At 40.4% G+C, this 12,436-nt stretch overlaps 1 long non-coding RNA gene across 2 annotated transcripts; it reads right to left on the bottom strand.

The window, feature by feature from the left end:
• Positions 1 to 5,280: 5,280 nt before the first annotated feature.
• Positions 5,281 to 11,404, bottom strand: LOC135410783 (uncharacterized). 2 transcript variants are annotated; one of them, XR_010428876.1, is made up of 4 exons: positions 10,933 to 11,401; positions 6,730 to 8,445; positions 6,228 to 6,375; positions 5,281 to 5,755 (listed from the first exon to the last, which is right to left on the bottom strand). It is a non-coding gene; the product is annotated as an uncharacterized LOC135410783 (long non-coding RNA). The 2 variants fall into 2 exon arrangements; XR_010428875.1 differs by lacking the exons at positions 5,281 to 5,755; positions 6,228 to 6,375; positions 6,730 to 8,445 and adding an exon at positions 10,440 to 10,681 and having other exon boundaries at positions 10,933 to 11,404.
• Between the last annotated feature and the right edge of the window lie 1,032 nt (positions 11,405 to 12,436).

Genomic DNA, 12,436 nt, shown 5'->3' with positions numbered 1-12,436 from the left:
GTGTTCAAGATCAGGTTGAATGGGGTTTGGAGCAATCTGGTCTAATGGGGGATGTTGGAACTGGATAATCTCTAGAGTTCCTTCCAACCCAAACCATTCTGGCTATTAACAAATCCAGGTGCTTTGTCCAAGGAACGACTCCTGGACCCTCAGCTACAAAGGCCTGGAACTACAGAGGGTAGTTCCACTGCAAAGATAGGGTGCAAACTCCCAGCTCCTCCACAATCTCTCATCACCTCTTTGTTCCTCAGCTTTTGCAGGATGGAAATCAGCAACAGAACAAGTATGGCAGCAAATGCATCAAAAATTCTAAAATGCAGAGTAGCATAACTAACAACTTCATGAAATTATGCCAGTCCTTGGCCAGGACTATGAACTAAGCCCTTCAAAAGAAGATGGGCCAACTTCCATTCATGGGATGTGTCAGGATAAATGGGGGGGCCAAGAGGAAACTGTGGATCTCAAACAGGACCTACTTGGAGCCTGTAAGCCATAAGATACTATTGTTATTGTCCAGGTGAGTTTGCAATGGGCCCTGAAAGGTTCAATGATGTTGATTTGACTCTTCCCTTCTGGCACTGGGTCAGGGCCCTGAGTTACCAGGAGGTGACAGACCCCATCCAGAGGCACACCTTGCCTGGATATTCCATGAGCTAACAGCAGCTAAACAGCAGCTCGAGCAGCTCTCAGTAATATTTGGAATAATGTAACATGGAGCAGTGGGCAAGCAAAGTCCAGCTTAGGCCTCTGCTCTTCCTACCTGAAAATAAAGCTACTTCAAGTGACTCCATTTTCTACAACTTTCCTCCTGAAGGCTGAATAAGTTTTCACTGAAAATCTCTTTTTTTCAGGCACTTTTAAATTTCCATTTTTCCTATTACATATTTTTTAATTACCTTAACTCTTGCATAAAAAATTTATATGCCAACAGACACACATCATCTTCCTTTCAAAGGATTATGAGTATTAATCTACTACTCCATTATCATAGCTCAGTGACTCAGAATAATTTGCAAATGTTTAAAATTTTGACTGCATGATTTTGAATAGTGATTAATAGAAGGAATATAACTATCCAAAATGTCTTTTTCAAAATATATATTGGATTCACCAGAGGAAAATATTTTCAAAATTAGAAGATCTAGTCCAGAAATGCCAAAATATTTCATTTAGCCATACTTATGAAAAAAACAAAGTAATGAAATTTCAATGTATTTTCATTTCAAAACACTACCTTTTGTTTCAAAAATATCCTTAGAACAAAAAGAAAGTGCAGGGTAAAGTCATATTGTAATCCAAAATATATATTCCACTGCGTGCCAAAATGTGGATGTAATTTGGGAGGTTCACATATTCTTGAAAGACACAGAAAATGTCTGCTTCAGTTCCTGCTCAACCAGATTATTTTCTAATAGTTTGGTTCAGTTAACAAAATACAAAGCAGAAAGGCATCCATTTCTTCACCTCTAAAAAAGAGATTTCCTCCAGCACATCCAGACTATAAGATGTTATGTCCCCAGACACTGATGATCTGAAAGCAGCAGCTTTATGATTTCAAGAGCAACGAGAGAATTGCACAGAATAGACATGTCCTGACAGCACCCACTGAAAGGCTGTTCTTTCTCATGTGGAGCTGATAAAAGTAAATTAACAGTTGTTTCTGTCTATGAGAGTCAATGCTTGTTTCATGTCACCAATGCCACCTAAATCATTGACCATGTGCCCCTGTCTTAAGTGAAGATACACCGAGGGCTGGAGAATTTTCTCTCTGTTGGACTGAAAAAATTATTAAACCTACATATTAATATATATAAATGCCTATGTATTAATATCAAAACACTTAGCAAACCCCTCCACACTTCTCAAATTGGTGTGTTGAAAATCAGAAACAAAATTTCCCTCAGAACACCAAAACCTCAATAGTTATATTCTAAAGGTTTCTTGACGAACCTTCAGGAGTGCAAAACTCCTGAATAATGACCTAAATAAAATGACCAAGAAATACTTCTTAATAGCCACTCATGTTTACAATTTCAGACTTCTCTGCAATAGTTTTAAGTGAAATTTATCTCAATGAAATTTATCTCAATGAAGTTTATTTTAGTGAAGAAGCTCCTACACAAGCTTTTATACATCAGCATTTGAGTCCTTCTCCTTCCAGGTACATGTCACTCTTCACATGACAAAAAGCAAGGGATAACTGTGCTTAACTGTACCAATAATGTACGAAGCAATTGGTGAATGAAAACCCCGTGCTCCTGATTTGCTATTATTTTGAATCAACTGCTGCTATTACTCACTCATCCCACAATAACATTGCAGCAGAGGCTTAGTGAAGACAAGAGGAAGGAATTTAGCATTGAAAAGGTGAGTCTGAAACCCTGCCAGTCCTCTCTGAATTTTCTTGGCTTAATGATATCCAACAAACCACAACATGTCCTGACCATGGCACGGACAACTTTCCCTGTGGCACAAACATCTCATCGGCGTCACCGGATCCTGGGACTTGCGTCAGCGGGACGACCTGTGGCAATGCACATTACTCACATCCAGGAGGGATTCAGGCTTCAGTCAGGGGCTGGAGACCCTGTCCATGCAACCCACAAGGTGGAAGTGAAGCCATTAAAAAGCCAGCAGTGGGCACGATGAGCACACCGGTATTTGAAGTGTTGTTGGGACAGAAGGGCAGAATTTTCCAGCCAGGGTGGGAAGGAAACACATTGTCCTAATACAGCTGTGTTTCAAACATGAAAATGCTGGGGGTTCTTGAAAATTAATGCAGAATTTTAACTGGTGTGATAATTAACAAGCAGGCCCAGAGGTCAGATAGGCTGTTTTCACAACAAAAGGATTATGCATTTTCCTAGTGGATCCAAGGTTTGGAATCGAATTGGTACCATTGAAATTATCATTCCAAACCCAAGACCTGCTGTGGGAATCCTTACCACTTCTACCAGACTTTTCAAAACAAATCAAAATGAAAAACTGGCTGAAAGTAATCAGTGGCAGAGCTGTATACTGCACCCATCAGATCAGCTCCAATGTTTGATTTTCTGCTATTAAATTGGCCCAGATTTCTGTTTCAAGATGCATTTCCTAGTACTGCTTTGCTTCAACTGTAGGTGACTTAGGAAGTCTAATGCTCTCTTTGCTTTTGAATGATGCACTGTCCTGTCCTTAGCCCTGCTTTTCCAACTAGGGTTGGAAAAGTTCCAAACTACTTTTCCAATAGGCAGTGAGTTTTGGAGGGAAAACTTTCTCTGCACACTGTTCCTACTAATTTCATATTCCATCGGAGTTAAGTAAAAAGAGATTCTGTAACAAACTCATCCTATGAAATTATTTACATATTGACCAGTATTAAAGCAAACAACATCCTCTGCTATTTGGGTTTTATTTTTGAAGGGAATAACCTGGAGATATGTTAGCTCTTTTGCAATGTCTCAGCAGCGTGTTGGGCACTGTGTAACATAAGAATACGCATTCCCCGCTGCTGGTCTTATCTAGCATCCACTTTGTTTCTGTTAGCTCCTTCCCTTCTCACAGGCATCACCAAAGAAGTGGTACTTGAGCAGGATTCAGCAGCTGTGGACTCCAAGACTTGGGCACATGTTCATGTTCACCACCAGTTACGCTTTAATTTGAGACCCTGAGTGACCCAGTTCGCTTTCGGTGTCCTCAGAATATTTCTGCTCTCCCCAGTTGGTCTGAAATTCCAAAAGGGCTCTCAAAGTTGGAGGCACTGGCAGCACTGGATCCCTGACTGTCCCCTGGGAGGGACAGGGCAGGTAGTGGCAGTACAAGCCCTTCTCCTTGTGTGATTCTTTCCCCTCTGCTCACTGAGAGGCTCCAGCACTCCCAGTCAACATCATGTGCATCCCAGTGGGCCAGAACACGGGCAGTGAAGTGCTCCAGGTTGTCCTCCAAGGGTCTGATCCTCCCAGAACATTTCTAATTTTTTTTTGTTGTTATTAAAAATGAACAGTTCCAGGCCTGAAAGCCAAGCAATTTACTCACTGTTCTATGTAATTCTCTTATTTCCTGACTAATATAATCCATAAGGGCCACAATATGTTAATTTTGTGCTCAGTCAGCCTTTTTTCCTTGTTTAGACTTATACTGCAGACATCATAAATTTGACATAGCAAACAGTGACAGGACCTTTGCTTTACTTCAAATATTCTGGATAAAAGTGTGTCCCAGCAAGGCAATTTCCTTTTAATAGGAACAACTTGAAAAACTTTTCTTTTTTCTTTCTGCAACATTAATCTTTAAAAATGGATCAGACTAAGCAGCTTCCTGTTTGGTGGTGACTATCCCTTTGTATCTTACTCCATCTATTCCTCCTGCCTGTTGAAAACACCCTTTGCTTAGAAGATTTCCTATATGGTGTTTTTTCCATCTTAAAGTAGCTGCTTGCCCATAAGACAATTAGGACAAGCAGTAAATATTTACAGCTTCGAACAAGCATCTGGGGAGTAGTTACTACAACCGTCTGAATTACCTCCAATTGATTGGCAATCAATTAACCTGAGGGAAAATTATCCAGCTAGGAGTAGCTGAAGAGGAAGAGCTGAACTCCCTAATGGCCCCAAGTGGTTTAGTAGCCAACAATCACAACCACTCAGGAAAACAATGGGAATTAGACCTGCTCAGACAAAGCCTATTGGGCACCTCGTATGGAACTAGCCCTTAAATGTCTTTAAAGCCCCCGTGACAATTTCAGATATTCTGATACAGACATTTTTTAAGAGGTGAATCAGTTGCTCTGTTGAGAGAGTTGCTAATAAGGTACAGATCACAGGTTTCTGAGTCAGGCAGATGCATATGCAATAATGTTCTTTACCGGAAACACAGCATTGATATGTGCAGATAAAGCCAGATGCAGACAAAAGATGGCATGTGATGGTGTAAAGGCTTCACTGGCAAAGGTTTGGGAAAGCTGAATTGCTCACAATTAGGGAATTATGCAAAATGTCCTCAAGGAGTGATGATGTATTTCAGAAAAATTGTTATATGCTTACTTCAGACCTCAACTCTTTACCTAACCTCTGCCTTTCAAGCCAAGCACATACTTGACAGATAAGTAATGAAGTCCAAACTCTTCCTACCATAATCTCAGGGCTTGCAATTCCAGAAAACTCCTCAAGCAACATCAGAAAATTGTTTATTTTTGTTGAAAATTAAAAGTAAATTTTGGAATTAATGGTGCAGCTTGGTGGCCAAAGTAGGGAGAGATAATTTGAGGAAAAGAAAATGAAGAGCATGAAATGCTCAGTTGCTGAAAAATCCAATGTGCTCAGTGCCACTGAAAATCTCATAAACTAATTTCCAACGCTGAAAAAAATCAAACATTTGCCACAAATCTTTTTATACACTTGCAGGGGATTAAGAATAATTACAGCTGTATTGTTAAGGGGGCCCCAATTAAATGCAATCAGTTTGATTAGTTTATGTCTTAACCTCACCATCATTTAACCATCAGTTTTTGTGTCCTGCAGATTCTGGATGCTGATAGATCATCCCAGTTCCCCATTTTTTCCATTACCAAGGTTTCATTATGCACGTTAAGCATGTTTCCATTTGCCTGAGGTACACCAGGGGCAGGGAAGCATTTTTCAAAGATAACTCATTTAATATTAAATGTCAAAATATTACTCACTTCTTTAGCAAGATCATGCAGCTGCAACCTGGAGAATTAATTTGGGATGGTGTCTCTGTGGAGTTCAGGGCGTTGGTCTAAGCATACCTTTAGCTAAACAAAAAAATCCTTGACTTACCCAGAATTTAAAACATTGTATGGAGCTAACTAAAGGGCAATAATGAACAGCTAAACATACGAAGGAAGTCGTTTTTAAGCCAGAAACGCTGTGATTAATTATGGATAAAACAGCCAGGGGAACTTCTCATTACTTACAGTAATGAAATAAGTCTATTAGCATGATAACAAAGAAAGTGGAAATGGCTGTAGGCTTTGTTTTGAAGATTATCACCATAGCATTTCTCTTCTGCACAAGCAATCAAGAACCCATTAAAGAAAAGATTCATGAATACCCCCCACTTTAGAGACAGAAAATCGATGTAGGAGAAAAAGGCAGGCTGTTTATATTATACTTGCTTCCTGTGTTTCACTGGGGCAATTCCTGATTTACATTCATGTAAATCAGGTTCCAGACAGCCCTTAAATGACATGTCCAAGGATCTGTGTCAACAGAGTCAACTGTCACCTGATCGTCTCCATCTCGGCTCTGAGAATATGCAACAAAGGCTTTCTCTTCATGGGAAGGCTGAAATGATAATCTGACTTCCAAGAAGAAGGGTTTCCCATGCCTGCACAGGTAATTGCTTCAGGAGCAACAGACACCCATCCCTGAACTATGCATTTGCCAACAGAACAAAAAAAGAGATGAGAACTGATCAGCCCTTACATGGACTTCTCTGTTTATGTTGTTATTTGCGGGGTAAGGCTTGAGTGTTGTGGAGTTTTATCCTAAGTTTTTCTTCTATACAGGAGCAAACTAGGAAACAAATCTTTTGGGGTGTGGTTTTTTGTTTTGGGGGGTTTTTTTGGACTCACACACTTCTAGGGACCTTCTACACATAAAAGCTATTTCACAGAAAAGGCAGAGTGAACTTAAAACAGAGCAAAACTCATATACAAATACCTTGATTTTGTATTATAATGTCCAAACTGGTTCTCAGTCAGAAGCAGTGATTCTTCTTTCTTACCTTGAAAACGCCCAAGAGTCTTTAAAGCCAAACTGACCCAGCTCTACACAGTGCAGAGTGTCAATACACAGTTTGCAGCAGTCAAAACACAGCCACCTTTACTGATTCACTCCAGCTCATTCATTACAGGAGCCATATGAAACTTGTTTTGCTAAAAAAGCAAATGGAAAGGAGAGAAATTGAGTTATCTCATGTTTCTTAAAAACGGAATTTGAATGTGATAACAGCCACCCTTTTGCTTATAAAACAAGACAAGGCCAAACTAGTCTTCAAAATTAGATGTCAATCCAAAAGCCTGAGAACAATTTTAGTCCCTCTGTTTAGTTCCATTATTTAGCAAAACAGTCAAAGTTAGCCAGGCTTATTCACAGGACCTAAGGTTTCTTCCTGAAATCTAAGGCTCACATATGGCTTTTTTAAATGCTCTTCAGTTTTCTCTCTGTTTCCTGGAAGTGTCTTCTACCAGATCACCTTTCTGCACGAGACTAAAGCTCCATGATTTCCTCTCAGCATCTGTATTTCAAAAATCGCTGCCTTTGAGCCATCAGGAAATTTTTGGTGCCCCAAACCAGCCTTCAACACGTCCTTTTGGGTTCCCATCTATTTATTTCTTTGCCCCTCTGCCTGCAAAGAAAAACAAACACCTCAAGAAGGCTCTTGAGGTTTGCTCCACAGCTCCCCTCTAGCACTGGCCACAGGCCAGACTTCAAGGTGGGGCTTTATAACCCCGGGATGAACCAAGATAAATCTGTGGCACCAGCAAGAAGTTGGGAATGCAATACCTGCTTCCATTTCAGAAAATGGCAAACAAAAATAAAAGTGGCTTTCTTGTGGCTGCATGCAAATCCAAGCTCTACAAGACAACTGTCTGCTACCAGCTGCTAGAACTGCACAGTCCTACATGTTAAAGTACTTTTAGACAGCACAGCAATGGTTACTATAGAAATACATGGATTTTCCTACAAGAAAAATAATCTCTGGGCTGGACATCATGGCCATCACATATGCTGGCACAGCCAGTAGCATACAAGAAATGAGTTTCCAGCTTTTGAAAGGTCTTTGTTTTGTCCTTCACCATGATTTGGTTCTCACAAATATTGGCATTGGATGCTCCAAGTCATAAAAGCTTTTTAGAAAAAGCATTCAACTTCCAGAGAATCCTTTTCCCTTGTACACACTAATGATAAAATACAGAGACTCCTCTAGTTCCTCTGTAAAGACTAGGAAGGGAAACTGAGCAAAGAAGAACTGCTCTTTACCCAGCAGAAACATTTCCACACTCTCCTTTCCTCCATCCAACTGGCAATGTTCTCATTTATGGCCAATCCACACAGATGCTTCCATAGGAACTGACTGCAAAACCCCATAAATTGAGATGTATCTGTTTAACTTTAGTAATAAAATTAACACAGTTTGGGGGCTCTCAGAGACAGGCACATAAAAAAAATGCTTGGTCTGAAGGGCTGGCTACAGAGCTGTGGGTGTATAATCAGCCCAGCTTTCCAGGAAAAAAAAGCTACATGTCCCAAAAGCCAACACAATCAAAACAGATTTTCACTTTGAACTGGTTAAGTACTTCTTTATGCTGATCTTTCACACAGTTTTGCAGGTCATATAAGGAGTGGGGAAAATACAACCCTTTGCTAGTTCCAGCACTGGTAGGTGGCTGCTCATGCTGGCACTGCTCTTCTGGCTGACAAGGAATATCACCACGCCCTAGAAAATACATTACACAGTACAATGATTATGCATGTTAAAGAAAGAATCATTGCTGCAGGAAAAAGTAAGTCTTAATTATAGATGAGCAAATAAATTCATAATAGCGTCTCTCCCTTTAAACTTTCACATGGTATTTATTTCAAGCTTTTTAATGCATCTTTCTCATTAAGATTTGGAAAATTCTAAGTTTCTCTGACAAACTCATCTCTACAGTACTTGATTTTACTTCACCAGGAGCTGGTAATGACCCAAATTACCCGGGATTGTGTTTGTTTCCAGGCTGAATAATTTAAGGACAGTTCAGCTGCCCCATAGGATTTGACCCAATCTGCTTGGCATCATATGGTATCTCCTAGAGAGGTCAACACAGATCTTTCTGAGGAACTGATAAGTCTCAGTTGCTGCAACATGCAGGAAATTAATTCCCACAGAGAACTCATCCTTGTCTTTACAGTCAGGTATTGCCTTAAGACTGGAAGCTCAGTGTTCCCTCTCTAATGTTGTCAGCATCAATTCTAAATCTAGAGAAGATTTTTGTCCATACAGATAAGGAATTTCTAAATGTGGAATATTAAAATCAAATGGGCATACTTGTTGGATTTTGGTCCACATTTTTCAGTTTAACATTTGCTCTTCATGAGCAAATCTTCTCTGCTAAACCCTGAGTGCTAAATATTGTCATAAACCAAATATAAATGAATTGTGGATACCACTCAACTCAAACTCAGTTTTGCACATGTAAATTAGTTTTTAAAGAATTTCTTTCCTTTTTTTCTATGGATTGTCTATTAACACCATGTCTTTATTTTATTTATTTGCCTTTGTTTTTGATACCTTTCACTGTTTGACACTTCATCAGGCTATCATACATTGACAAGGTGGCTCCACTGAGAATTTAGACTTTAAACAATAGGATTTTATTCCAGCCACCATCTCCTTTAATCAAGAATTAACATGACTCTTCAGCTTTCACCAATTCACTGCTTACACACCTTCATAAAGACTTTTGCTAGATTAATGAATATGTGGTTTGGCCTCAAGTGCTGTGATACTCTGATTGTGTTTTTTGACATGCCTTTATTTTTCTGTCATGTGTTGCACAAGCCTCTTCTAATATAAGGGCTATTGCAGTCACAGAGATTGATAACTTTAGATGATAAAACAACTACTGGGATAAAAGTACCAGCTTCACATTTTGTGTATCTTAATAAAAATTCAGCACCCAAAGTCGAAAATTACACTGCAGAAGCCAAACTCTCCCTGAAATTCTATCACACAAATCACAGTTGTTTATTACCCGCAAAAGTGTAGTGGAGGGGTAGGTCTCTTTTTGTAAAAGATTTAAGGAAATTCTGACACTTCCAATCCTTCTAATTAAAACTCTGCTCCCATGACTCATTTAAGTCACTTTAAAATGTAGACATACATCAACGCAGGCTGTGGGTGTGCACTGATACTGTGATTTACTCTCAATTGCTGGCCAGACTTATCAGTTAAAACAATTTAAAACACATGGGATATTTTTTTTCTCAACCACAGACTAACAGGCAAAAGCAAAACGCATTTAACCCCTCCAGTTTGAGAGCTGCCTGGGATTCAGCCACACAGCTCCTTGTTAAAGTCAACAGGAGTTCAATTCCATGGGTGTGGTGTGGCACCTTCCCACCCAACTCCTGTAAAGCTGGAGCCTTTGTGTGTCTGGGGGGGGAAGAGGGTGGGCAAAAACACCTTGTCTAGTGGGGTCACTGCCCTTACACTGACTTATGGAGCATCTGACCTGATACCTTGGCCAGCTACAAACCAGAAGGTGCCCAGGTTGGTGGGCTTGTATCCAAATGGTGATTTCCCCCTGGAAGTATGGAGCAAGTGGAGTAATCCACTGCTTGTACCTATCCTCAGAAACAGGCCACCTGTGCCACCCATAACCTGTGAGGGATCAGTGTCACCCCCTGACAGCAGCAGCAGTCAAAGATTCAGACAAACTTCTTAAGGTCATTAGCAAAACGTAGGAATTGCTGAGACCATTTAATTGGTCAGGTTGGCCATAAGAGCTGTTGTGTTTATGGTCTGTAAAAGATCTGCTCCTTCTTTACACTCGAATGCAGCTCAAGGTGTTGGGTGCTGCTCTTCAAAAGCCACGGATGGAATCCTGGGCCCATGGAAGAACATGGGAACACTGCCATGGAAGACTTCGCCCCACATGTGGTGGTGAAGATTCCTGAAACAAACTTTCCTAGAGGGGAAAGACATTTTGAACTGTTTAGAAGGCTTGCAGCAGTGTTTCAACTTGTCCCAAGCTCTATTGCCTTTTGCATATTTTCTCAGTTTTGAAGACAGCTTGGGAAAGACTTCCAGGAACTGATATGTAAAAACAGGCTCCGACTCCTGCATTTCGGCATCTCCAGCAGCTCCTGCTGAGTTATCTGAGCGCAGTTCTGGGCTCTGCCTCAAATCTTCTCTGTGACCTGGGGTAAAGTTGCTTACTCTCTCCTTTCCTTAGTTTTCCAATCTTGAAGCCCAGCTGATAATGCTTCCTTTCTTCTGTGTCATGTCCTGTCTGCAGAGACCACCAGCTCCAAGAGAGGGTCTCGGCTACAAGGCGGTGTTTGTTCTGTGCCTCCAGCACAGGGCCGGGATCCCACTGAAGCCTCTTGGGGTCCCGGGCTCCGGGCCAAGACTCGGATAAGCTTGGCTTTTGGTTCAAACAAAGGTTCTCTCTCCTCACAGGCCATCACACTCATTTATTTTGCCCTGTGGTGAAGTTAATGCTACATCTGTGATGTCACAGTGGTTCCCATGACAACAGGTTTATGACTTCAGTGTAAAGTCAAATGGAAGGAGAAGCTCAGGGACATGAAGGAAAGCTCTTATTCAAATCAGAAACATCTGACACAATAACAGAGAAAAGAAATGGCCAAGAAGGTACATTTCTTTTACTGTTATACATGTCTGTGGTTTCTTCTTAAGTTTTCAACACCGCGTACTTCTTCCATCACGTTTTAATAGCTGCTCTTCCACTTACATTGCTTCAGTTAAAACTGTTTTCTTTCTTCTTTTAAATAAAAAAGTAAATTTAATACCGTTTGTTTAACTAGTTAATGAATGTCTTTGCCTTTTTTCAATTAGGTTTAATTTAATAGGAGTAAATTTGGACTTCAGTATAGTCTTCCCTCTGATGCCAACTATGAACGATACTATTTCTGAACAAACAGGGGAACTGTTAAAACTGTGGCTTTCCATACTTAGCTGAATAGACTTTCAAAGAAGAAAATAAAAAAAAAACCCACATCAAAGATTTTTGGAACACGGATTTAAAAAAAAAAAATGCAAGAAGGCAAAGCTATTATGGAATAGAAATAAATACTGGGCAGGGTAATGTGAAGACTCAGAAGCTTTTCATTCCATGTTGTTTCTTTGCTGTTTGTTTTTTCCCTGAACACCAATCTCCTCAAACACAGATGGATTAAGGTGCCACCAAGGCACAGACTGAAAGTGGCACTGATGTGGCTCAGTGTTTGTCCAACACTGTGGGAACATTCACAGGAGCTATCTCTCCTGCAGCCTCAGTAAGGAATTCCCAGGAGCATCTAAAGGTGGAGATGATGCCTAAAGAAAGCCTGTGAAGTTTTTACCATCCACCCTTGTTAGCAAGTCTAAACACATAAAGTAGTCAACCCAACGACCCTGAGAGCCACACTAAACATGAGGATGGATAGCAGTGCTTGTTACACACTGCAGTTTGATTCACTGGAATCACTGGATAACGTCAGCCAATAATGAAGCCTTTAAAGTTTCAGTTGAAAAGTTTTCAGGTAGCTCCTGTGCAACCAAAACTGCCTGGATTTAGTGTGTTATGTCTCCGCTGCTTCACAGATAGTTGATTGAATTAGTTAATTAAGGCTGGAATTTTCAAAGAGGCCACAGGAATTAGGTAACCAAATGCAATGAGATTTGGGTACTTAACTCCCTTAGACTCCTTTGAAAAGGC

This window comes from Pseudopipra pipra, chromosome 3 (assembly GCF_036250125.1).
Source record: "Pseudopipra pipra isolate bDixPip1 chromosome 3, bDixPip1.hap1, whole genome shotgun sequence".
Classification (NCBI taxonomy): Eukaryota; Metazoa; Chordata; class Aves; order Passeriformes; family Pipridae; genus Pseudopipra; species Pseudopipra pipra.
This window is presented reverse-complemented; position numbering and strand designations above follow the sequence as displayed.